At 40.8% G+C, this 23,608-nt stretch overlaps 37 non-coding genes across 37 annotated transcripts; 11 read left to right on the top strand and 26 right to left on the bottom strand.

Annotated features, from left to right (window-relative positions):
- Nucleotides 1–966: 966 nt before the first annotated feature.
- Trnaq-cug lies at nucleotides 967–1,038 on the bottom strand. The gene has a single exon. It is a non-coding gene; the product is annotated as a tRNA-Gln (tRNA).
- Nucleotides 1,039–1,158: 120 nt separating this feature from the next.
- Trnas-gcu lies at nucleotides 1,159–1,240 on the bottom strand. The gene has a single exon. It is a non-coding gene; the product is annotated as a tRNA-Ser (tRNA).
- Nucleotides 1,241–2,540: 1,300 nt separating this feature from the next.
- On the bottom strand, nucleotides 2,541–2,612 carry Trnaq-cug. Its single transcript has one exon. It is a non-coding gene; the product is annotated as a tRNA-Gln (tRNA).
- A 120-nt stretch (nucleotides 2,613–2,732) lies between these two features.
- Nucleotides 2,733–2,814, bottom strand: Trnas-gcu. The gene has a single exon. It is a non-coding gene; the product is annotated as a tRNA-Ser (tRNA).
- Nucleotides 2,815–3,440: 626 nt separating this feature from the next.
- Trnam-cau lies at nucleotides 3,441–3,513 on the top strand. Its single transcript has one exon. It is a non-coding gene; the product is annotated as a tRNA-Met (tRNA).
- A 460-nt stretch (nucleotides 3,514–3,973) lies between these two features.
- On the bottom strand, nucleotides 3,974–4,045 carry Trnaq-cug. The gene has a single exon. It is a non-coding gene; the product is annotated as a tRNA-Gln (tRNA).
- Nucleotides 4,046–4,165: 120 nt separating this feature from the next.
- Nucleotides 4,166–4,247, bottom strand: Trnas-gcu. The gene has a single exon. It is a non-coding gene; the product is annotated as a tRNA-Ser (tRNA).
- Nucleotides 4,248–4,869: 622 nt separating this feature from the next.
- Nucleotides 4,870–4,942, top strand: Trnam-cau. The gene has a single exon. It is a non-coding gene; the product is annotated as a tRNA-Met (tRNA).
- Nucleotides 4,943–5,402: 460 nt separating this feature from the next.
- Nucleotides 5,403–5,474, bottom strand: Trnaq-cug. The gene has a single exon. It is a non-coding gene; the product is annotated as a tRNA-Gln (tRNA).
- A 120-nt stretch (nucleotides 5,475–5,594) lies between these two features.
- Nucleotides 5,595–5,676, bottom strand: Trnas-gcu. The gene has a single exon. It is a non-coding gene; the product is annotated as a tRNA-Ser (tRNA).
- Nucleotides 5,677–6,302: 626 nt separating this feature from the next.
- On the top strand, nucleotides 6,303–6,375 carry Trnam-cau. Its single transcript has one exon. It is a non-coding gene; the product is annotated as a tRNA-Met (tRNA).
- Nucleotides 6,376–6,835: 460 nt separating this feature from the next.
- Trnaq-cug lies at nucleotides 6,836–6,907 on the bottom strand. Its single transcript has one exon. It is a non-coding gene; the product is annotated as a tRNA-Gln (tRNA).
- Nucleotides 6,908–7,027: 120 nt separating this feature from the next.
- Nucleotides 7,028–7,109, bottom strand: Trnas-gcu. Its single transcript has one exon. It is a non-coding gene; the product is annotated as a tRNA-Ser (tRNA).
- A 626-nt stretch (nucleotides 7,110–7,735) lies between these two features.
- Trnam-cau lies at nucleotides 7,736–7,808 on the top strand. Its single transcript has one exon. It is a non-coding gene; the product is annotated as a tRNA-Met (tRNA).
- A 460-nt stretch (nucleotides 7,809–8,268) lies between these two features.
- Trnaq-cug lies at nucleotides 8,269–8,340 on the bottom strand. Its single transcript has one exon. It is a non-coding gene; the product is annotated as a tRNA-Gln (tRNA).
- A 120-nt stretch (nucleotides 8,341–8,460) lies between these two features.
- Nucleotides 8,461–8,542, bottom strand: Trnas-gcu. The gene has a single exon. It is a non-coding gene; the product is annotated as a tRNA-Ser (tRNA).
- Nucleotides 8,543–9,168: 626 nt separating this feature from the next.
- Nucleotides 9,169–9,241, top strand: Trnam-cau. The gene has a single exon. It is a non-coding gene; the product is annotated as a tRNA-Met (tRNA).
- A 460-nt stretch (nucleotides 9,242–9,701) lies between these two features.
- On the bottom strand, nucleotides 9,702–9,773 carry Trnaq-cug. Its single transcript has one exon. It is a non-coding gene; the product is annotated as a tRNA-Gln (tRNA).
- Nucleotides 9,774–9,893: 120 nt separating this feature from the next.
- Trnas-gcu lies at nucleotides 9,894–9,975 on the bottom strand. Its single transcript has one exon. It is a non-coding gene; the product is annotated as a tRNA-Ser (tRNA).
- A 622-nt stretch (nucleotides 9,976–10,597) lies between these two features.
- On the top strand, nucleotides 10,598–10,670 carry Trnam-cau. The gene has a single exon. It is a non-coding gene; the product is annotated as a tRNA-Met (tRNA).
- Nucleotides 10,671–11,130: 460 nt separating this feature from the next.
- Trnaq-cug lies at nucleotides 11,131–11,202 on the bottom strand. The gene has a single exon. It is a non-coding gene; the product is annotated as a tRNA-Gln (tRNA).
- A 120-nt stretch (nucleotides 11,203–11,322) lies between these two features.
- Nucleotides 11,323–11,404, bottom strand: Trnas-gcu. Its single transcript has one exon. It is a non-coding gene; the product is annotated as a tRNA-Ser (tRNA).
- Nucleotides 11,405–12,037: 633 nt separating this feature from the next.
- Trnam-cau lies at nucleotides 12,038–12,110 on the top strand. The gene has a single exon. It is a non-coding gene; the product is annotated as a tRNA-Met (tRNA).
- Nucleotides 12,111–12,762: 652 nt separating this feature from the next.
- On the bottom strand, nucleotides 12,763–12,844 carry Trnas-gcu. Its single transcript has one exon. It is a non-coding gene; the product is annotated as a tRNA-Ser (tRNA).
- Nucleotides 12,845–12,969: 125 nt separating this feature from the next.
- On the bottom strand, nucleotides 12,970–13,042 carry Trnak-uuu. Its single transcript has one exon. It is a non-coding gene; the product is annotated as a tRNA-Lys (tRNA).
- Nucleotides 13,043–13,478: 436 nt separating this feature from the next.
- Trnam-cau lies at nucleotides 13,479–13,551 on the top strand. Its single transcript has one exon. It is a non-coding gene; the product is annotated as a tRNA-Met (tRNA).
- Nucleotides 13,552–14,203: 652 nt separating this feature from the next.
- Nucleotides 14,204–14,285, bottom strand: Trnas-gcu. The gene has a single exon. It is a non-coding gene; the product is annotated as a tRNA-Ser (tRNA).
- A 126-nt stretch (nucleotides 14,286–14,411) lies between these two features.
- On the bottom strand, nucleotides 14,412–14,484 carry Trnak-uuu. The gene has a single exon. It is a non-coding gene; the product is annotated as a tRNA-Lys (tRNA).
- A 435-nt stretch (nucleotides 14,485–14,919) lies between these two features.
- On the top strand, nucleotides 14,920–14,992 carry Trnam-cau. The gene has a single exon. It is a non-coding gene; the product is annotated as a tRNA-Met (tRNA).
- Nucleotides 14,993–15,417: 425 nt separating this feature from the next.
- Trnaq-cug lies at nucleotides 15,418–15,489 on the bottom strand. Its single transcript has one exon. It is a non-coding gene; the product is annotated as a tRNA-Gln (tRNA).
- A 120-nt stretch (nucleotides 15,490–15,609) lies between these two features.
- On the bottom strand, nucleotides 15,610–15,691 carry Trnas-gcu. The gene has a single exon. It is a non-coding gene; the product is annotated as a tRNA-Ser (tRNA).
- Nucleotides 15,692–15,817: 126 nt separating this feature from the next.
- On the bottom strand, nucleotides 15,818–15,890 carry Trnak-uuu. The gene has a single exon. It is a non-coding gene; the product is annotated as a tRNA-Lys (tRNA).
- A 434-nt stretch (nucleotides 15,891–16,324) lies between these two features.
- On the top strand, nucleotides 16,325–16,397 carry Trnam-cau. Its single transcript has one exon. It is a non-coding gene; the product is annotated as a tRNA-Met (tRNA).
- A 651-nt stretch (nucleotides 16,398–17,048) lies between these two features.
- Nucleotides 17,049–17,130, bottom strand: Trnas-gcu. Its single transcript has one exon. It is a non-coding gene; the product is annotated as a tRNA-Ser (tRNA).
- A 4,539-nt stretch (nucleotides 17,131–21,669) lies between these two features.
- On the bottom strand, nucleotides 21,670–21,741 carry Trnaq-cug. Its single transcript has one exon. It is a non-coding gene; the product is annotated as a tRNA-Gln (tRNA).
- Nucleotides 21,742–22,545: 804 nt separating this feature from the next.
- Trnam-cau lies at nucleotides 22,546–22,618 on the top strand. The gene has a single exon. It is a non-coding gene; the product is annotated as a tRNA-Met (tRNA).
- Nucleotides 22,619–23,270: 652 nt separating this feature from the next.
- Trnas-gcu lies at nucleotides 23,271–23,352 on the bottom strand. Its single transcript has one exon. It is a non-coding gene; the product is annotated as a tRNA-Ser (tRNA).
- Between the last annotated feature and the right edge of the window lie 256 nt (nucleotides 23,353–23,608).

Raw genomic sequence — 23,608 nt, 5'->3', positions numbered from 1 at the left:
TGTATTACCTCCCTATCAACAATTAAGTAAAGATCGTATGAACAGTAATAATAAATTCCATTCTTGTTAAAGGCTTAAAACATGACTTCACTAGTAAAGACATGATTCAAACCTGATCACTTTCTGTCCAAAACAAGTAGTTGTTTCTTACAATTAGTATTGTTCGTCGTGTAACATGGGGTTTGTTTAAAGGCTGAAAACATGACTTCACTAGTAAAGACATGATTCAAACCTGATCACTTTCTGTTCAAAACAAGTAGTTGTTTCTTTCAATTAGTATCGTTCGTCGTATAACATGTGTTTGCGGCGCAATGGATAACGCGCCTGACTACGGATCAGGAGATTCCAGGTTCGACTCCTGGCAAGCTCGATTTACTTGCGTTTCAAGGAAGACAGTTGGTACTATTATGTTATAGCGTTCAAGGGCGATGGCCGCCTCGATAGGCAGTAGGCAGCGCGCGGATCTCATAATGTCGAGGTCGTGAGTTCGAACCTCACTCAGGGCATTTGTTTCATTTTACCTCTTGAAAAAATTAATGTCAAACTTTAGAAAGAGCAAAATACTAAACTGTGCTTCGTTTTGAAAAGGATAGAAAGGGTTGTGGTGTTTACGTCGATTATGGTTTTTACGTCGATGGGGTTGTGCTCGCCACTACGAAAGTGTTGTTTGCTAATTGTAGGCTGTTTGCAAGATATAGTGTCCCTCGGATGTATTTTGGGATGAAGGCAAACAGACATACTTTGAAGTGGCAATGGCGGTGACTTGAAGAAATAACGATTTGCAACGAACATGTACAGCACCCTCCGACAGCCTGGCGTAATAACGTAATGTTGTACAAAAACTCACCATAATCAAGTACCCTAATCCATCAGCAACGCAGTGCATAAACTATAAAAGAGAGGGTTGCACTGTGGGAAAAAGTCTTGACTGGCCTTTCTTGCAACGATCTCGCTATCTAGTAAAATAGGTCCTACTGAGATTTGAACTCAGATTGTCAGAGTCAGAGTCTGAAGTGCTAACCATTACACCATAGAACCTTGATATATTTCCTACCGTGGCTTGAAGACTAAGTTTCTACATTGAAATGCTATGAACCTCTGATCACTGCATAGCAATTGGAGTGCGTTACAGTTGCCAATATCCCTAACTACTCCTTTCGACGAGGATGGGATTCGAACCCATGCGTGCAATGCACAATGGATTAGCAGTCCATCACCTTAACCGCTCGGTCACCTCGTCGACATTTTATTCCTTAACGTTTTTCATCTAAATCCAGATTATCTCAGTTTATCTGCACCATTGAATTACAGAATAATTATCCCGTATCGAACACCACCACATATCTAGTACACATCCCACGTTTCACGCCCGATAAAGGACTTGAACCCTCGACATCAGGATTAAAAGTCCCGCGCTCTACCGTCTGAGCTAACCGGGCTGTATTACCTCCCTATCAACAATTCAGTGAAGATCTTATGAACAGTAATAATAAATTCAATTCTTGTTAAAGGCTTAAAACATGACTTCACTAGTAAAGACATGATTCAAACCTGATCACTTTCTGTCCAAAACAAGTAGTTGTTTCTTACAATTAGTATTGTTCGTCGTGTAACATGGGGTTTGTTTAAAGGCTTAAAACATGACTTCACTAGTAAAGACATGATTCAAACCTGATCACTTTCTGTCCAAAACAAGTAGTTGTTTCTTACAATTAGTATTGTTCGTCGTGTAACATGGTATAACATGTCGTATAATATGTTTAAAGGCTTAAAACATGACTTCACTAGTAAAGACATGATTCAAACCTGATCACTTTCTGTTCAAAACAAGTAGTTGTTTCTTTCAATTAGTATCGTTCGTCGTATAACATGTGTTTGCGGCGCAATGGATAACGCGCCTGACTACGGATCAGGAGATTCCAGGTTCGACTCCTGGCAAGCTCGATTTACTTGCGTTTCAAGGAAGACAGTTGGTACTATTATGTTATAGCGTTCAAGGGCGATGGCCGCCTCGATAGGCAGTAGGCAGCGCGCGGATCTCATAATCTCGAGGTCGTGAGTTCGAACCTCACTCAGGGCATTTGTTTCATTTTACCTCTTGAAAAAATTAATGTCAAACTTTAGAAAGAGCAAAATACTAAACTGTGCTTCGTTTTGAAAAGGATAGAAAGGGTTGTGGTGTTTACGTCGATTATGGTTTTTACGTCGATGGGGTTGTGCTCGCCACTACGAAAGTGTTGTTTGCTAATTGTAGGCTGTTTGCAAGATATAGTGTCCCTCGGATGTATTTGGGGATGGATGCAAACAGACATACTTTGAAGTGGCAATGGCGGTGACTTGAAGAAATAACGATTTGCAACGAACATGTACAGCACCCTCCGACAGCCTGGCGTAATAACGTACTGTTGTACAATAACTCACCATAATCAAGTACCCTAATCCATCAGCAACGCAGTGCATAAACTATAAAAGAGAGGGTTGCACTGTGGGAAAAAGTCTTGACTGGCCTTTCTTGCAACGATCTCGCTATCTAGTAAAATAGGTCCTACTGGGATTTGAACTCAGATTGTCAGAGTCAGAGTCTGAAGTGCTAACCATTACACCATAGAACCTTGATAAATTTCCTACCGTGGCTTGAAGACTAAGTTTCTACATTGAAATGCTATGAACCTCTGATCACTGCATAGCAATTGGAATGCGTTACAGTTGCCAATATCCCTAACTACTCCTTTCGACGAGGATGGGATTCGAACCCATGCGTGCAATGCACAATGGATTAGCAGTCCATCACCTTAACCGCTCGGTCACCTCGTCGACGTTTTGTTCCTTAACGTTTTTCATCTAAATCCAGATTATCTCAGTTTATCTGCACCATTGAATTACAGAATAATTATCCCGTATCGAACACCACCACATATCTAGTACACATCCCACGTTTCACGCCCGATGAGGGACTTGAATCCTCGACCTCAGGATTAAAAGTCCCGCGCTCTACCGTCTGAGCTAGCCGGGCTGTATTACCTCCCTATCAACAATTCAGTGAATATCGTATGAACAGTAATAATAAATTCAATTCTTGTTAAAGGCTTAAAACATGACTTCACTAGTAAAGACATGATTCAAACCTGATCACTTTCTGTCCAAAACAAGTAGTTGTTTCTTACAATTAGTATTGTTCGTCGTGTAACATGGGGTTTGTTTAAAGGCTTAAAACATGACTTCACTAGTAAAGACATGATTCAAACCTGATCACTTTCTGTTCAAAACAAGTAGTTGTTTTTTTTTTTCAATTAGTATTGTTCGTCGTATAACATGGGTTTTTGGCGCAATGGATAACGCGCCTGACTACGGAACAGGAGATTCCAGGTTCGACTACTGGCAAGCTCGATTTACTTTCGTGAGTTGGTAGCACTTTGTTATAGCGTTCACGGACGATTGCCGCCTCGATAGCGCAGTAGGCAGCGCGCGAGTCTCATAATCTCGAGGTCGTGAGTTCGAACCTCACTCGGGGCATTTGTTTCATTTTACCTCTTGAAAAAATTCATGTCAAACTTTAGAAAGAGCAAAATACTAAACTGTGCTTCGTTTTGAAAAGGATAGAAAGGGTTGTGGTGTTTACGTCGATTATGGTTTTGACGTCGATGGGGTTGTGCTCGCCACTACGAAAGTGTTGTTTGCTAATTGTAGGCCGTTTGCAAGATATAGTGTCCCTCGAATGTATTTGGGGATGGATGCAAACAGACATACTTTGAAGTGGCAATGGCGGTGACTTGAAGAAATAACGATTTGCAACGAACATGTACAGCACCCTCCGACAGCCTGGCGTAATAACGTACTGTTGTACAATAACTCACCATAATCAAGTACCCTAATCCATCAGCAACGCAGTGCATAAACTATAAAAGAGAGGGTTGCACTGTGGGAAAAAGTCTTGACTGGCCTTTCTTGCAACGATCTCGCTATCTAGTAAAATAGGTCCTACTGAGATTTGAACTCAGATTGTCAGAGTCAGAGTCTGAAGTGCTAACCATTACACCATAGAACCTTGATAAATTTCCTACCGTGGCTTGAAGACTAAGTTTCTACATTGAAATGCTATGAACCTCTGATTACTGCATAGCAATTGGAATGCGTTACAGTTGCCAATATCCCTAACTACTCCTTTCGACGAGGATGGGATTCGAACCCATGCGTGCAATGCACAATGGATTAGCAGTCCATCACCTTAACCGCTCGGTCACCTCGTCGACTTTTTGTTCCTTAACGTTTTTCATCTAAATCCAGATTATCTCAGTTTATCTGCACCATTGAATTACAGAATAATTATCCCGTATCGAACACCACCACATATCTAGTACACATCCCACGTTTCACGCCCGATGAGGGACTTGAATCCTCGACCTCAGGATTAAAAGTCCCGCGCTCTACCGTCTGAGCTAACCGGGCTGTATTACCTCCCTATCAACAATTCAGTGAATATCGTATGAACAGTAATAATAAATTCAATTCTTGTTAAAGGCTTAAAACATGACTTCACTAGTAAAAACATGATTCAAACCTGATCACTTTCTGTCCAAAACAAGTAGTTGTTTCTTACAATTAGTATTGTTCGTCGTGTAACATGGGGTTTGTTTAAAGGCTTAAAACATGACTTCACTAGTAAAGACATGATTCAAACCTGATCACTTTCTGTTCAAAACAAGTAGTTGTTTCTTTCAATTAGTATCGTTCGTCGCATAACATGGGTTTGTGGTGCAATGGATAACGCGCCTGACTACGGAACAGGAGATTCCAGGTTCGACTCCTGGCAAGCTCGATTTACTTGCGTGAGTTGGTAGCACTTTGCTATAGCGTTCAAGGACGATGGCCGCCTCGATAGCGCAGTAGGCAGCGCGCGAGTCTCATAATCTCGAGGTCGTGAGTTCGAACCTCACTCAGGGCATTTGTTTCATTTTACCTCTTGAAAAAATTCATGTCAAACTTTAGAAAGAGCAAAATACTAAACTGTGCTTCGTTTTGAAAAGGATAGAAAGGGTTGTGGTGTTTACGTCGATTATGGTTTTTACGTCGATGGGGTTGTGCTCGCCACTACGAAAGTGTTGTTTGCTAATTGTAGGCTGTTTGCAAGATATAGTGTCTCTCGTATGTATTTGGGGATGGATGCAAACAGACATACTTTGAAGTGGCAATGGCGGTGACTTGAAGAAATAACGATTTGCAACGAACATGAACAGCACCCTCCGACAGCCTGGCGTAATAACGTACTGTTGTACAATAACTCACCATAATCAAGTACCCTAATCCATCAGCAACGCAGTGCATAAACTATAAAAGAGAGGGTTGCACTGTGGGAAAAAGTCTTGACTGGCCTTTCTTGCAACGATCTCGCTATCTAGTAAAATAGGTCCTACTGGGATTTGAACTCAGATTGTCAGAGTCAGAGTCTGAAGTGCTAACCATTACACCATAGAACCTTGATAAATTTCCTACCGTGGCTTGAAGACTAAGTTTCTACATTGAAATGCTATGAACCTCTGATCACTGCATAGCAATTGGAATGCGTTACAGTTGCCAATATCCCTAACTACTCCTTTCGACGAGGATGGGATTCGAACCCATGCGTGCAATGCACAATGGATTAGCAGTCCATCACCTTAACCGCTCGGTCACCTCGTCGACGTTTTGTTCCTTAACGTTTTTCATCTAAATCCAGATTATCTCAGTTTATCTGCACCATTGAATTACAGAATAATTATCCCGTATCGAACACCACCACATATCTAGTACACATCCCACGTTTCACGCCCGATGAGGGACTTGAATCCTCGACCTCAGGATTAAAAGTCCCGCGCTCTACCGTCTGAGCTAGCCGGGCTGTATTACCTCCCTATCAACAATTCAGTGAATATCGTATGAACAGTAATAATAAATTCAATTCTTGTTAAAGGCTTAAAACATGACTTCACTAGTAAAGACATGATTCAAACCTGATCACTTTCTGTCCAAAACAAGTAGTTGTTTCTTACAATTAGTATTGTTCGTCGTGTAACATGGGGTTTGTTTAAAGGCTTAAAACATGACTTCACTAGTAAAGACATGATTCAAACCTGATCACTTTCTGTTCAAAACAAGTAGTTGTTTTTTTTTTTCAATTAGTATTGTTCGTCGTATAACATGGGTTTTTGGCGCAATGGATAACGCGCCTGACTACGGAACAGGAGATTCCAGGTTCGACTACTGGCAAGCTCGATTTACTTTCGTGAGTTGGTAGCACTTTGTTATAGCGTTCACGGACGATTGCCGCCTCGATAGCGCAGTAGGCAGCGCGCGAGTCTCATAATCTCGAGGTCGTGAGTTCGAACCTCACTCGGGGCATTTGTTTCATTTTACCTCTTGAAAAAATTCATGTCAAACTTTAGAAAGAGCAAAATACTAAACTGTGCTTCGTTTTGAAAAGGATAGAAAGGGTTGTGGTGTTTACGTCGATTATGGTTTTGACGTCGATGGGGTTGTGCTCGCCACTACGAAAGTGTTGTTTGCTAATTGTAGGCCGTTTGCAAGATATAGTGTCCCTCGAATGTATTTGGGGATGGATGCAAACAGACATACTTTGAAGTGGCAATGGCGGTGACTTGAAGAAATAACGATTTGCAACGAACATGTACAGCACCCTCCGACAGCCTGGCGTAATAACGTACTGTTGTACAATAACTCACCATAATCAAGTACCCTAATCCATCAGCAACGCAGTGCATAAACTATAAAAGAGAGGGTTGCACTGTGGGAAAAAGTCTTGACTGGCCTTTCTTGCAACGATCTCGCTATCTAGTAAAATAGGTCCTACTGAGATTTGAACTCAGATTGTCAGAGTCAGAGTCTGAAGTGCTAACCATTACACCATAGAACCTTGATAAATTTCCTACCGTGGCTTGAAGACTAAGTTTCTACATTGAAATGCTATGAACCTCTGATTACTGCATAGCAATTGGAATGCGTTACAGTTGCCAATATCCCTAACTACTCCTTTCGACGAGGATGGGATTCGAACCCATGCGTGCAATGCACAATGGATTAGCAGTCCATCACCTTAACCGCTCGGTCACCTCGTCGACTTTTTGTTCCTTAACGTTTTTCATCTAAATCCAGATTATCTCAGTTTATCTGCACCATTGAATTACAGAATAATTATCCCGTATCGAACACCACCACATATCTAGTACACATCCCACGTTTCACGCCCGATGAGGGACTTGAATCCTCGACCTCAGGATTAAAAGTCCCGCGCTCTACCGTCTGAGCTAGCCGGGCTGTATTACCTCCCTATCAACAATTCAGTGAATATCGTATGAACAGTAATAATAAATTCAATTCTTGTTAAAGGCTTAAAACATGACTTCACTAGTAAAGACATGATTCAAACCTGATCACTTTCTGTCCAAAACAAGTAGTTGTTTCTTACAATTAGTATTGTTCGTCGTGTAACATGGGGTTTGTTTAAAGGCTTAAAACATGACTTCACTAGTAAAGACATGATTCAAACCTGATCACTTTCTGTTCAAAACAAGTAGTTGTTTTTTTTTTTCAATTAGTATTGTTCGTCGTATAACATGGGTTTTTGGCGCAATGGATAACGCGCCTGACTACGGAACAGGAGATTCCAGGTTCGACTACTGGCAAGCTCGATTTACTTTCGTGAGTTGGTAGCACTTTGTTATAGCGTTCACGGACGATTGCCGCCTCGATAGCGCAGTAGGCAGCGCGCGAGTCTCATAATCTCGAGGTCGTGAGTTCGAACCTCACTCGGGGCATTTGTTTCATTTTACCTCTTGAAAAAATTCATGTCAAACTTTAGAAAGAGCAAAATACTAAACTGTGCTTCGTTTTGAAAAGGATAGAAAGGGTTGTGGTGTTTACGTCGATTATGGTTTTGACGTCGATGGGGTTGTGCTCGCCACTACGAAAGTGTTGTTTGCTAATTGTAGGCCGTTTGCAAGATATAGTGTCCCTCGAATGTATTTGGGGATGGATGCAAACAGACATACTTTGAAGTGGCAATGGCGGTGACTTGAAGAAATAACGATTTGCAACGAACATGTACAGCACCCTCCGACAGCCTGGCGTAATAACGTACTGTTGTACAATAACTCACCATAATCAAGTACCCTAATCCATCAGCAACGCAGTGCATAAACTATAAAAGAGAGGGTTGCACTGTGGGAAAAAGTCTTGACTGGCCTTTCTTGCAACGATCTCGCTATCTAGTAAAATAGGTCCTACTGAGATTTGAACTCAGATTGTCAGAGTCAGAGTCTGAAGTGCTAACCATTACACCATAGAACCTTGACAAATTTCCTACCGTGGCTTGAAGACTAAGTTTCTACATTGAAATGCTATGAACCTCTGATTACTGCATAGCAATTGGAATGCGTTACAGTTGCCAATATCCCTAACTACTCCTTTCGACGAGGATGGGATTCGAACCCATGCGTGCAATGCACAATGGATTAGCAGTCCATCACCTTAACCGCTCGGTCACCTCGTCGACTTTTTGTTCCTTAACGTTTTTCATCTAAATCCAGATTATCTCAGTTTATCTGCACCATTGAATTACAGAATAATTATCCCGTATCGAACACCACCACATATCTAGTACACATCCCACGTTTCACGCCCGATGAGGGACTTGAATCCTCGACCTCAGGATTAAAAGTCCCGCGCTCTACCGTCTGAGCTAGCCGGGCTGTATTACCTCCCTATCAACAATTCAGTGAATATCGTATGAACAGTAATAATAAATTCAATTCTTGTTAAAGGCTTAAAACATGACTTCACTAGTAAAGACATGATTCAAACCTGATCACTTTCTGTCCAAAACAAGTAGTTGTTTCTTACAATTAGTATTGTTCGTCGTGTAACATGGGGTTTGTTTAAAGGCTTAAAACATGACTTCACTAGTAAAGACATGATTCAAACCTGATCACTTTCTGTTCAAAACAAGTAGTTGTTTTTTTTTTTCAATTAGTATTGTTCGTCGTATAACATGGGTTTTTGGCGCAATGGATAACGCGCCTGACTACGGAACAGGAGATTCCAGGTTCGACTACTGGCAAGCTCGATTTACTTTCGTGAGTTGGTAGCACTTTGTTATAGCGTTCACGGACGATTGCCGCCTCGATAGCGCAGTAGGCAGCGCGCGAGTCTCATAATCTCGAGGTCGTGAGTTCGAACCTCACTCGGGGCATTTGTTTCATTTTACCTCTTGAAAAAATTCATGTCAAACTTTAGAAAGAGCAAAATACTAAACTGTGCTTCGTTTTGAAAAGGATAGAAAGGGTTGTGGTGTTTACGTCGATTATGGTTTTGACGTCGATGGGGTTGTGCTCGCCACTACGAAAGTGTTGTTTGCTAATTGTAGGCCGTTTGCAAGATATAGTGTCCCTCGAATGTATTTGGGGATGGATGCAAACAGACATACTTTGAAGTGGCAATGGCGGTGACTTGAAGAAATAACGATTTGCAACGAACATGTACAGCACCCTCCGACAGCCTGGCGTAATAACGTACTGTTGTACAATAACTCACCATAATCAAGTACCCTAATCCATCAGCAACGCAGTGCATAAACTATAAAAGAGAGGGTTGCACTGTGGGAAAAAGTCTTGACTGGCCTTTCTTGCAACGATCTCGCTATCTAGTAAAATAGGTCCTACTGAGATTTGAACTCAGATTGTCAGAGTCAGAGTCTGAAGTGCTAACCATTACACCATAGAACCTTGACAAATTTCCTACCGTGGCTTGAAGACTAAGTTTCTACATTGAAATGCTATGAACCTCTGATTACTGCATAGCAATTGGAATGCGTTACAGTTGCCAATATCCCTAACTACTCCTTTCGACGAGGATGGGATTCGAACCCATGCGTGCAATGCACAATGGATTAGCAGTCCATCACCTTAACCGCTCGGTCACCTCGTCGACTTTTTGTTCCTTAACGTTTTTCATCTAAATCCAGATTATCTCAGTTTATCTGCACCATTGAATTACAGAATAATTATCCCGTATCGAACACCACCACATATCTAGTACACATCCCACGTTTCACGCCCGATGAGGGACTTGAATCCTCGACCTCAGGATTAAAAGTCCCGCGCTCTACCGTCTGAGCTAACCGGGCTGTATTACCTCCCTATCAACAATTCAGTGAATATCGTATGAACAGTAATAATAAATTCAATTCTTGTTAAAGGCTTAAAACATGACTTCACTAGTAAAAACATGATTCAAACCTGATCACTTTCTGTCCAAAACAAGTAGTTGTTTCTTACAATTAGTATTGTTCGTCGTGTAACATGGGGTTTGTTTAAAGGCTTAAAACATGACTTCACTAGTAAAGACATGATTCAAACCTGATCACTTTCTGTTCAAAACAAGTAGTTGTTTCTTTCAATTAGTATCGTTCGTCGCATAACATGGGTTTGTGGTGCAATGGATAACGCGCCTGACTACGGAACAGGAGATTCCAGGTTCGACTCCTGGCAAGCTCGATTTACTTGCGTGAGTTGGTAGCACTTTGCTATAGCGTTCAAGGACGATGGCCGCCTCGATAGCGCAGTAGGCAGCGCGCGAGTCTCATAATCTCGAGGTCGTGAGTTCGAACCTCACTCAGGGCATTTGTTTCATTTTACCTCTTGAAAAAATTCATGTCAAACTTTAGAAAGAGCAAAATACTAAACTGTGCTTCGTTTTGAAAAGGATAGAAAGGGTTGTGGTGTTTACGTCGATTATGGTTTTTACGTCGATGGGGTTGTGCTCGCCACTACGAAAGTGTTGTTTGCTAATTGTAGGCTGTTTGCAAGATATAGTGTCTCTCGTATGTATTTGGGGATGGATGCAAACAGACATACTTTGAAGTGGCAATGGCGGTGACTTGAAGAAATAACGATTTGCAACGAACATGAACAGCACCCTCCGACAGCCTGGCGTAATAACGTACTGTTGTACAATAACTCACCATAATCAAGTACCCTAATCCATCAGCAACGCAGTGCATAAACTATAAAAGAGAGGGTTGCATTGTGGGAAAAAGTCTTGACTGGCCTTTCTTGCAACGATCTCGCTATCTAGTAAAATAGGTCCTACTGAGATTTGAACTCAGATTGTCAGAGTCAGAGTCTGAAGTGCTAACCATTACACCATAGAACCTTGATAAATTTCCTACCGTGGCTTGAAGACTAAGTTTCTACATTGAAATGCTATGAACCTCTGATCACTGCATAGCAATTGGAATGCGTTACAGTTGCCAATATCCCTAACTACTCCTTTCGACGAGGATGGGATTCGAACCCATGCGTGCAATGCACAATGGATTAGCAGTCCATCACCTTAACCGCTCGGTCACCTCATCGACGTTTTGTTCCTTATCGTTTTTCATCTAAAGCCAGATTATCTCAGTTTATCTGCACCATTGAATTACAGAATAATTATCCCGTATCGAACACCACCACATATCTAGTACACATCCCACGTTTCACGCCCGATGAGGGACTTGAATCCTCGACCTCAGGATTAAAAGTCCCGCGCTCTACCGTCTGAGCTAACCGGGCTGTATTACCTCCCTATCAACAATTCAGTGAATATCGTATGAACAGTAATAATAAATTCAATTCTTGTTAAAGGCTTAAAACATGACTTCACTAGTAAAAACATGATTCAAACCTGATCACTTTCTGTCCAAAACAAGTAGTTGTTTCTTACAATTAGTATTGTTCGTCGTGTAACATGGGGTTTGTTTAAAGGCTTAAAACATGACTTCACTAGTAAAGACATGATTCAAACCTGATCACTTTCTGTTCAAAACAAGTAGTTTTTTTTTTCTATTAGTATTGTTCGTCGTATAACATGGGTTTGTGGCGCAATGGATAACGCGCCTTACTACGGAACAGGAGATTCCAGGTTCGACTCCTGGCAAGCTCGATTTACTTGCGTTTCAAGGAAGACAGTTGGTACCACTTTGTTATAGCGTTCAAGGACGATGGCCGCCTCGATAGCGCAGTAGGCAGCGCGCGAGTCTCATAATCTCGAGGTCTTGAGTTCGAACCTCACTCGGGGCATTTGTTTCATTTTACCTCTTGAAAAAATTCATGTCAAACTTTAGAAAGAGCAAAATACTAAACTGTGCTTCGTTTTGAAAAGGATAGAAAGGGTTGTGGTGTTTACGTCGATTATGGTTTTTACGTCGATGGGGTTGTGCTCGCCACTACGAAAGTGTTGTTTGCTAATTGTAGGCTGTTTGTAAGATATAGTGTCCCTCGGATGTATTTGGGGATGGATGCAAACAGACATACTTTGAAGTGGCAATGGCGGTGACTTGAAGAAATAACGATTTGCAACGAACATGTACAGCACCCTCCGACAGCCTGGCGTAATAACGTACTGTTGTACAATAACTCACCATAATCAAGTACCCTAATCCATCAGCAACGCAGTGAATAAACTATTTTAGAGAGGTTTGCACTGTGGGAAAAAGTCTTGACTGGCCTTTCTTGCAACGATCTCGCTATCTAGTAAAATAGGTCCTACTGAGATTTGAACTCAGATTGTCAAAGTTAGAGTCTGAAGTGCTAACCATTACACCATAGAAACTTGATAAATTTCCTACCGTGGATTGAAGACTAAGTTTCTACATTGAAATGCTATGAACCTCTGATCACTGCATAGCAATTGGAGTGCGTTACAGTTGCCAATATCCCTAAATATTCCTTTCGACGAGGATGGGATTCGAACCCATGCGTGCAATGCACAATGGATTAGCAGTCCATCACCTTAACCGCTCGGTCGTCTCGTCGACATTTTATTCCTTAACGTTTTTCATCTAAAGCCAGATTATCTGAGTTATCTGCACCATTGAATTACAGAATAATTATCCCGTATCGAACACCACCACATATCTAGTACACATCCCACGTTTCACGCCCGATGAGGGACTTGAACCCTCGACCTCAGGATTAAAAGTCCCGCGCTCTACCGTCTGAGCTAACCGGGCTGTATTACCTCCCTATCAACAATTAAGTAAAGATCGTATGAACAGTAATAATAAATTCCATTCTTGTTAAAGGCTTAAAACATGACTTCACTAGTAAAGACATGATTCAAACCTGATCACTTTCTGTCCAAAACAAGTAGTTGTTTCTTACAATTAGTATTGTTCGTCGTGTAACATGGGGTTTGTTTAAAGGCTTAAAACATGACTTCACTAGTAAAGACATGATTCAAACCTGATCACTTTCTGTTCAAAACAAGTTTTTTTTTTTTTTTCAATTAGTATTGTTCGTCGTATAACATTGGTTTTTGGCGCAATGGATAACGCGCCCGACTACGGAACAAGAGATTCCAGGTTCGACTCCTGGCAAGCTCGATTTACTTAAGTTTCAAGGAAGACAGTTGGTACCACTTTGTTATAGCGTTCAAGGACGATGGCCGCCTCGATAGCGCAGTAGGCAGCGCGCGAGTCTCATAATCTCGTGGTCGTGAGTTCGAACCTCACTCGGGGCATTTGTTTCATTTTACCTCTTGAAAAAATTCATGTCAAACTTTAGAAAGAGCAAAATACTAAACTGTGCTTCGTTTTGAAAAGGATAGAAAGGGTTGTGGTGTTTACGTCGATTATGGTTTTTACGTCGATGGGGTTGTGCTCGCCACTACGAAAGTGTTGTTTGCTAATTGTAGGCTGTTTGTAAGATATAGTGTCCCTCGGATGTATTTGGGGATGGATGCAAACAGACATACTTTGAAGTGGCAATGGCGGTGACTTGAAGAAATAACGATTTGCAACGAACATGTACAGCACCCTCCGACAGCCTGGCGTAATAACGTACTGTTGTACAATAACTCACCATAATCAAGTACCCTAATCCATCAGCAACGCAGTGAATAAACTATTTTAGAGAGGTTTGCACTGTGGGAAAAAGTCTTGACTGGCCTTTCTTGCAACGATCTCGCTATCTAGTAAAATAGGTCCTACTGAGATTTGAACTCAGATTGTCAAAGTTAGAGTCTGAAGTGCTAACCATTACACCATAGAAACTTGATAAATTTCCTACCGTGGATTGAAGACTAAGTTTCTACATTGAAATGCTATGAACCTCTGATCACTGCATAGCAATTGGAGTGCGTTACAGTTGCCAATATCCCTAAATATTCCTTTCGACGAGGATGGGATTCGAACCCATGCGTGCAATGCACAATGGATTAGCAGTCCATCACCTTAACCGCTCGGTCACCTCGTCGACATTTTATTCCTTAACGTTTTTCATCTAAAGCCAGATTATCTGAGTTTATCTGCACCATTGAATTACAGAATAATTATCCCGTATCGAACACCACCACATATCTAGTACACATCCCACGTTTCACGCCCGATGAGGGACTTGAACCCTCGACCTCAGGATTAAAAGTCCCGCGCTCTACCGTCTGAGCTAACCGGGCTGTATTACCTCCCTATCAACAATTAAGTAAAGATCGTATGAACAGTAATAATAAATTCCATTCTTGTTAAAGGCTTAAAACATGACTTCACTAGTAAAGACATGATTCAAACCTGATCACTTTCTGTCCAAAACAAGTAGTTGTTTCTTACAATTAGTATTGTTCGTCGTGTAACATGGGGTTTGTTTAAAGGCTTAAAACATGACTTCACTAGTAAAGACATGATTCAAACCTGATCACTTTCTGTTCAAAACAAGTTTTTTTTTTTTTTCAATTAGTATTGTTCGTCGTATAACATTGGTTTTTGGCGCAATGGATAACGCGCCCGACTACGGAACAAGAGATTCCAGGTTCGACTCCTGGCAAGCTCGATTTACTTAAGTTTCAAGGAAGACAGTTGGTACCACTTTGTTATAGCGTTCAAGGACGATGGCCGCCTCGATAGCGCAGTAGGCAGCGCGCGAGTCTCATAATCTCGTGGTCGTGAGTTCGAACCTCACTCGGGGCATTTGTTTCATTTTACCTCTTGAAAAAATTCATGTCAAACTTTAGAAAGAGCAAAATACTAAACTGTGCTTCGTTTTGAAAAGGATAGAAAGGGTTGTGGTGTTTACGTCGATTATGTACATGTTGTTTGCTAATTGTAGGCTGTTTGCAAGATATAGTGTCCCTCGGATGTATTTGGGGATGGATGCAAACAGACATACTTTGAAGTGGCAATGGCGGTGACTTGAAGAAATAACGATTTGCAACGAACATGTACAGCACCCTCCGACAGCCTGGCGTAATAACGTACTGTTGTACAATAACTCACCATAATCAAGTACCCTAATCCATTAGCAACGCAGTGCATAAACTCTAAAAGAGAGGGTTGCATTTTGGGAAAAAGTCTTGACTGGCCTTTCTTGCAACGATCTCGCTATCTAGTAAAATAGGTCCTACTGAGATTTGAACTCAGATTGTCAGAGTCAGAGTCTGAAGTGCTAACCGTTACACCATAGAACCTTGATATATTTCCTACCGTGGCTTGAAGACTAAGTTTCTACATTGAAATGCTATGAACCTCTGTTCACTGCATAGCAGTTGGAGTGCGTTACAGTTGCCAATATCCCTAACTACTCCTATCGACGAGGATGGGATTCGAACCCATGCGTGCAATGCACAATGGATTAGCAGTCCATCACCTTAACCGCTCGGTCACCTCGTCGACATTTTATTCCTTAACGTTTTTCATCTAAAGCCAGATTATCTCAGTTTATCTGCACCATTGAATTACAGAATAATTATCCCGTATCGAACACCACCAAATATCTAGTACACATCCCACGTTTCACGCCCGATGAGGGACTTGAACCCTCGACCTCAGGATTAAAAGTCCCGCGCTCTACCGTCTGAGCTAACCGGGCTGTATTACCTCCCTATCAACAATTCGGTGAAGATCGTATGAACAGTAATAATAAATTTAATTCTTGTTAAAGGCTTAAAACATGACTTCACTAGTAAAGATATGATTCAAACCTGATCACTTTCTGTCCAAAACAAGTAGTTGTTTCTTACAATTAGTATTGTTCGTCGTGTAACATGGGGTTTGTTTAAAGGCTTAAAACTTGACTTCACTAGTAAAGACATGATTCAAACCTGATCACTTTCTGTTCAAAACAAGTAGTGGTTTCTTTCAATTAGTATTGTTCTTCGTATAACATGGGTTTGTGGCGCAATGGATAACGCGCCTTACTACGGATCAGGAGATTCCAGGTTCGACTCCTGGCAAGCTCGATTTACTTGCGTTTCAAGGAAGACAGTTGGTACCACTTTGTTATAGCGTTCAAGGACGATGGCCGCCTCGATAGCGCAGTAGGCAGCGCGCGAGTCTCATAATCTCGAGGTCGTGAGTTCGAACCTCACTCGGAGCATTTGTTTCATTTTACCTCTTGAAAAAATTCATGTCAAACTTTAGAAAGAGCAAAATACTAAACTGTGCTTCGTTTTGAAAAGGATGGAAAGGGTTGTGGTGTTTACGTCGATTATGGTTTTTACGTCGATGGGGTTGTGCTCGCCACTACGAAAGTGTTGTTTGCTAATTGTAGGCCGTTTGCAAGATATAGTGTCCCTCGGATGTATTTGGGGATGGATGCAAACAGACATACTTTGAAGTGGCAATGGCGGTGACTTGAAGAAATAACGATTTGCAACGAACATGTACAGCACCCTCCGACAGCCTGGCGTAATAACGTACTGTTGTACAATAACTCACCATAATCAAGTACCCTAATCCATCAGCAACGCAGTGCATAAACTCTAAAAGAGAGGGTTGCACTGTGGGAAAAAGTCTTAACTGGCCTTTCTTGCAACGATCTCGCTATCTAGTAAAATAGGCCTACTGAGATTTGAACTCAGATTGTCAGAGTCAGAGTCTGAAGTGCTAACCATTACACCATAGAACCTTGATAAATTTCCTACCGTGGCTTGAAGACTAAGTTTCTACATTGAAATGCTATGAACCTCTGATCACTGGATAGCAATTGATGTGCGTTACAGTTGCCAATATCCCTAACTACTCCTATCGACGAGGATAGGATTCGAACCCATGCGTGCAATGCACAATGGATTAGCAGTCCATCACCTTAACCGCTCGGTCACCTCGTCGACATTTCATTCCTTAACGTTTTTCATCTAAAGCCAGATTATCTCAGTTTATCTGCACCATTGAATTACAGAATAATTATCCCGTATCGAACACCACCAAATATCTAGTACACATCCCACGTTTCACGCCCGATGAGGGACTTGAACCCTCGACTTCAGGATTAAATGTCCCGGGCTCTACCGTTTGAGCTAACCGGGCTGTATTACCTCCCTATCAACAATTCAGTGAAAATCGTATGAACAGTAATAATAAATTCAATTCTTGTTAAAGGCTTAAAACATGACTTCACTAGTAAAGACATGATTCAAACCTGATCACTTTCTGTTCAAAACAAGTAGTTGTTTCTTACAATTGGTATTGTTCGTCGTATAAAATGGTTTTGTGGCGCAATGGATAACGCGCCTGACTACGGATCAGGAGATTACAAGTTCGACTCCTGGCAAGCTCGATTAACTTTCGTTTCAAGGAAGACAGTTGGTACCACTTTGTTAAAGCGTTCAAGGACGATGGCCGCCTCGATAGCGCAGAAAATAAAGAATGTTTTACAATAAAATCAACTCAGAGAACCCTTCCCTTTAGACCTTTTCAAGATTGCTCGGTGTAAGCAGAGCGAAAAGTCGTGCGGCTAGTCGACTAGTGCGCACCATGGCGGGGGATAGCCGTAACTAGCTGCAGACTTGGCTTGATTCTTCGAATCACCTTGTTGTTCTGCTCTATGTTACTGTAGTCTGCTAGTGTATTAAAAGATAAAAATGTCCGTTTTCAAGTTTCAGTTGTCTCAATTAGTGCTTTCTTTAGTTGAAGAGGACCGTGATTTGTATTATAAAACACTAGAGTTCCTGAAGTGCCACGATCCCCTCGTAATACCTCTACAGTTATTTAAAAGTGGAAAATCTTCATCTAAGTATCTTCCCCCCATAGAGAAATTTCATTTGAGACTCTATCTTGTTTACGAACGCGATATAACTGACAGTGAAAAATACGAGGCCTACAAAAATCTTGATTCTGAACAGTATCTAACAAACACATTTACTGACAAATTGTTAGTGTTTCCTCTTTGCAGTGGTGTTGTGATTATACGCACACATGTTACTCATTCACAGTCCCTTTCAAATAAACCTGCAAGGCCATGGGTAGCTCTTCACCAAACTGGAAAAATCCTTCGTGCTTTTTGTGATTGTGCTGCTGGGTAACTTTACACTTTTTTGTTATTGTGTTATTGATTTGTGTACTAATTTTGTGTTTGTATTTAACTGATACCGACAACAATCTAATTCTCAGGCTAGGTAGTGTGTGTATCCATGTAAGTGCCCTTTTACAATTAGCAGTATCAGCACGACAGGATTCATCAACCACTGCTGATGACAATGATGTTGGTATTCCGATTACATCACTACCATGCTATTGGAATCAGCCTGGGAAAGGACCAGTAAGTTGACAGCTAACATATATTTCATTCAAAGCCTCATTCGATTTTTGTCAACATAGGTTACAATTGGGAAAATAGCTGATTTAGATGTACACATTCCCAGAAAGAAAGAAGTTCCACTTAATGATATCCTAGAGGTTACTGATGTAGAACATCAACGTACAAATGAAGCTCTCAAAAAGCTAAAAAAGTTGCCTGTTGTACTGTCCTGTGTACCTGAGTACGCACATTCATTTCAGCCTCCAGCTGAAACACATATTTTACCAAAAGCACTGTCAGAATTGTACAATCCTCATTTTGAAGGAAAATATGAGCTTGAAGTGAACGAAGAATGTGAAAGAATATTTTCAGAGATCAGAATTTCAATTGAAGAACAGCGTTCAGTTGAGATCGTAACCAAAAATCAAAGTGAATGTGAGGAGTGGGAGCAGCAGCGAAGTGGAAGAATTACGGGTACTAAGATCCACGAAATTTTAAAAAGAGATCCAAGTAAAGAAGTGAGTGGTGGGGAAATAAAGTTCCTTTTAGAAATGTGTTACCCTGAAATTATTACATTTAAAGGAAACATGTACACAAGGTAAACCATTTATTTACAATTCTATTGCACTTGGTGTTTGATATCTTTTCTTTTTCTAGATATGGTCAACGAAATGAGCCAAAGGCTATTAGCCTGCTAGAAAGTACAATTAATTCAAGGAAGACACACGAAAACTTTCTGTGCGAACCTGTGGGATTAATTATTTCAAAAAGTCATCCCTATCTTGCTGCGTCTCCTGATAGAATCTTCACTTGCATCTGCCATGGCCGTGGTTTAGTTGAAGTAAAATGTCCTTATTTAGTAAAAGGGAAAAGTATCAGGGAGTACGCTAAGAATAATAAAGGTTTCTGATTATTGTTGGACGAAAGCACAAATGAACTACGCCTAGATCACAATCATGAGTATTACTCTCAGGTACAACAATTTCAAACAAAATTTCACACTTTTTGCAATGTTAAATTATTTTTAATCTCTTAGGTTCAATTGCAGCTTTTTGTATCAGAGCTGCCCCTTGCACTTTTTGTTGTGTTTAACGGCAACAAAGTAGTCGAATACGTTACAGTGCAAAGGAATGAAGATGTAATTGAAATGATGGCAGCTAAAGGCAAACTTTTCTTTGTTAACTTCATCCTTCCTGAACTCGTAGCAAAAAGATATAGTTACGTGAAGGACATTCCACAACCAGCTACATCCTCTCAACAAAGTGCGCTCAGTGATCACTTAAATCAATTTATTTGTTATTGTCAAGATCCACAAAAAATTGAGGAAACAATTATCTGTGCAAGTTCATTCTGTGTAATTAACGAATTCCACAAGTCCTGTACCGGATCAAAAAGATTATCTAAAAGTTGGACGTGCATATTCTGTAAAAAAGAAACTGCTTCAAGGAAAAGAAAAACTGGACCAATCAATCAGCAAACTTGTGCAAGTTCCATGGAGTTGACAGATAATACCTTAAATCAAGCTCCAAGAATGAATGTTACATTTTAAAAAAGTTTATTTCTTTTGTTTACCTACATTAGCCTACATATTTCCTTTGACTTTCACAGACACTATGAATGAATGTGAGGCTGCATCCTGTGATGTTATGACAGTTCCTGATAATACTTCCTCAACGAAACAACTTCAATCTAAATCTAACTCAAGGAAAAGTCTCAACTCAGCTACAAGGAAAAGAACAAGTGGACCAATCAATCAGCAAAGTTGTGCAAGTACCATGAAGTTGACAGATAATACGTTAAATCAATCTCCAAGAGTGAATGGTAAATTTAAAAAAAGTTTATTTCTTTTGTTTAACTACATTACCCTACTTTTTCTTTTGACTTTCATAGACACCATGAATGAATGTGAGACTGCATCCTGTGATGTTATGGTAGTTCCTGATAATACTTCCACAACCGAACAACTTCAATCTAAATCTCACTTTAGTGAGGAGAATGTCCCACCTCAAATGCTGCCAAATCCTTCTAGGAAAAGAGGAAGACCAAAGAAGATAACTGAAAATAAGAACACAGAAAGTAATTTAGTGAATCTAAGTCTATCAAACCGTCCTAATGTTGGTTGTGTTCCTAATAAAACCTGTGATACTCCAAATGTTCTAAGTGATGTAAGCCGCCTCGGTATGAAAAGAAAAGCATTACGGGTGTTAAATAAATAATAAAGAATGAACAAAATTGTTTTCACCCACATTTATTACAAAATAACTTGAAAACGGACATTTTTATCTTTTAATACACTAGCAGACTACAGTAACATAGAGCAGAACAACAAGGTGATTCGAAGAATCAAGCCAAGTCTGCAGCTAGTTACGGCTATCCCCCGCCATGGTGCGCACTAGTCGACTAGCCGCACGACTTTTCGCTCTGCTTACACCGAGCAATCTTAAAAAGGTCTATACCCTAAAGTTTTCCACTTCAAAATTTTTACTTTTTACTACACACTTGCACTGTCGCCCCCATAGGCATTAGAAATTTCGACAAATTTTGAAGTGGAAAACTTTGAGGTATAGGGAAGGGTTCTCTGAGTTGATTTTATTGTAAATCATTCTTTATATTCGTATAGAGTGAAGAATTGTGGTTCTTTTGGCACAAAGAAAAAAATTTTAGCTTTACTTTTAGTATTTTTTATAAATTTTTGAAAACGCCGTATTTAACACGGCGCATATGGGGGAAAACGGGTGTACCTAATAAACTGAACGATACTGTAGCGCCGTGGGGGTTAATCCTACGACAACTTCATGTGTAGAAAAAATGTAGATCATCATTAGATCTACTCAGGGCCAAAGGGAAAAAAATCTAGCCCAAGCGGCTCAAGAGTTATTGCATTTTATCTAGGACAGGTAGTGCCATAAGAATAAACTGAAAATAGGGGGGTGTACCTAATAGTTTGGTGGGTACTGTACAGCACCCTCCGACAGCCTGGCGTAATAACGTACTGTTGTACAATAACTCACCATAATCAAGTACCCTAATCCATCAGCAACGCAGTGCATAAACTCTAAAAGAGAGGGTTGCACTGTGGGAAAAAGTCTTGACTGGCCTTTCTTGCAACGATCTCGCTATCTAGTAAAATAGGTCCTACTGAGATTTGAACTCAGATTGTCAGAGTCAGAGTCTGAAGTGCTAATCATTACACCATAGAACCTTGATAAATTTCCTACCGTGGCTTGAAAACTAAGTTTCTACATTGAAATGCTATGAACCTCTGATCACTGCATAGCAATTGGAGTGCGTTACAGTTGCCAATATCCCTAACTACTCCTTTCGACGAGGATGGGATTCGAACCCATGCGTGCAATGCACAATGGATTAGCAGTCCATCACCTTAACCGCTCGACCCTCGTTAAATCCAGATTATCTCAGTTTATCTGCACCATTGAATTACAGAATAATTATCCCGTATTGAACACCACCACATATCTAGTACACATCCCACGATTCACGCCCGACTAGGGACTTGAACTCTCGACTTCAGGATTAAATGTCCCGCGCTCTACCGTCTGAGCTAACCGGGCTGTATTACCTCCCTATCAACAATTAAGTAAAGATCGTATGAACAGTAATAGTAAATTCAATTCTTGTTAAAGGCTTAAAACATGACTTCACTAGTAAAGACATGATTCAAACCTGATCACTTTCTGTCCAAAACAAGTAGTTGTTTCTTACAATTAGTATTGTTCGTCGTGTAACATGGGGTTTGTTTAAAGGCTTAAAACATGACTTCACTAGTAAAGACATGATTCAAACCTGATCACTTTCTGTTCAAAACAAGTAGTGGTTTCTTTCAATTAGTATTGTTCTTCGTATTACATGGGTTTGTGGCGCAATGGATAACGCGCCTTACTACGGATCAGGAGATTCCAGGTTCGACTCCTGGCAAGCTCGATTTACTTGCGTTTCAAGGAAGACAGTTGGTACCATTTTGTTATAGCGTTCAAGGACGATGGCCGCCTCGATAGCGCAGTAGGCAGCGCGCGAGTCTCATAATCTCGAGGTCGTGAGTTCGAACCTCACTCGGGGCATTTGTTTCATTTTACCTCTTGAAAAAATTCATGTCAAACTTTAGAAAGAGCAAAATACTAAACTGTGCTTCGTTTTGAAAAGGATGGAAAGGGTTGTGGTGTTTACGTCGATTATGGTTTTTACGTCGATGGGGTTGTGCTCGCCACTACGAAAGTGTTGTTTGCTAATTGTAGGCCGTTTGCAAGATATAGTGTCCCTCGAATGTATTTGGGGATGGATGCAAACAGACATACTTTGAAGTGGCAATGGCGGTGACTTGAAGAAATAACGATTTGCAACGAACATGTACAGCACCCTCCGACAGCCTGGCGTAATAACGTACTGTTGTACAATAACTCACCATAATCAAGTACCCTAATCCATCAGCAACGCAGTGCATAAACTCTAAAAGAGAGGGTTGCACTGTGGGAAAAAGTCTTGACTGGCCTTTCTTGCAACGATCTCGCTATCTAGTAAAATAGGTCCTAGTGAGATTTGAACTCAGATTGTCAGAGTCAGAGTCTGAAGTGCTAATCATTACACCATAGAACCTTGATAAATTTCCTACCGTGGCTTGAAGACTAAGTTTCTACATTGAAATGCTATGAACCTCTGATCACTGCATAGCAATTGGAGTGCGTTACAGTTGCCAATATCCCTAAATACTCCTTTCGACGAAGATGGGATTCGAACCCATGCGTGCAATGCACAATGGATTAGCAATCCATCACCTTAACCGCTCGGTCACCTCGTCCACATTTTATTCCTTAACGTTTTTCATCTAAAGCCAGATTATCTCAGTTTATCTGCACCATTGAATTACAGAATAATTATCCCGTATTGAACACCACCACATATCTAGTACACATCCCACGTTTCACGCCCGATGAGGGCCTTGAACTCTCGACTTCAGGATTAAATGTCCCGCGCTCTACCGTCTGAGCTAACCGGGCTGTATTACCTCCCTATCAACAATTCAGTGAAGATCGTATGAACAGTAATAATAAATT

Source organism: Daphnia pulicaria, chromosome 1, assembly GCF_021234035.1.
Source record: "Daphnia pulicaria isolate SC F1-1A chromosome 1, SC_F0-13Bv2, whole genome shotgun sequence".
NCBI classification, from domain to species: domain Eukaryota; kingdom Metazoa; phylum Arthropoda; class Branchiopoda; order Diplostraca; family Daphniidae; genus Daphnia; species Daphnia pulicaria.
The sequence above is the reverse complement of the archived record's forward strand: the minus strand, read 5'-3'. Positions and strand labels throughout refer to the sequence as shown.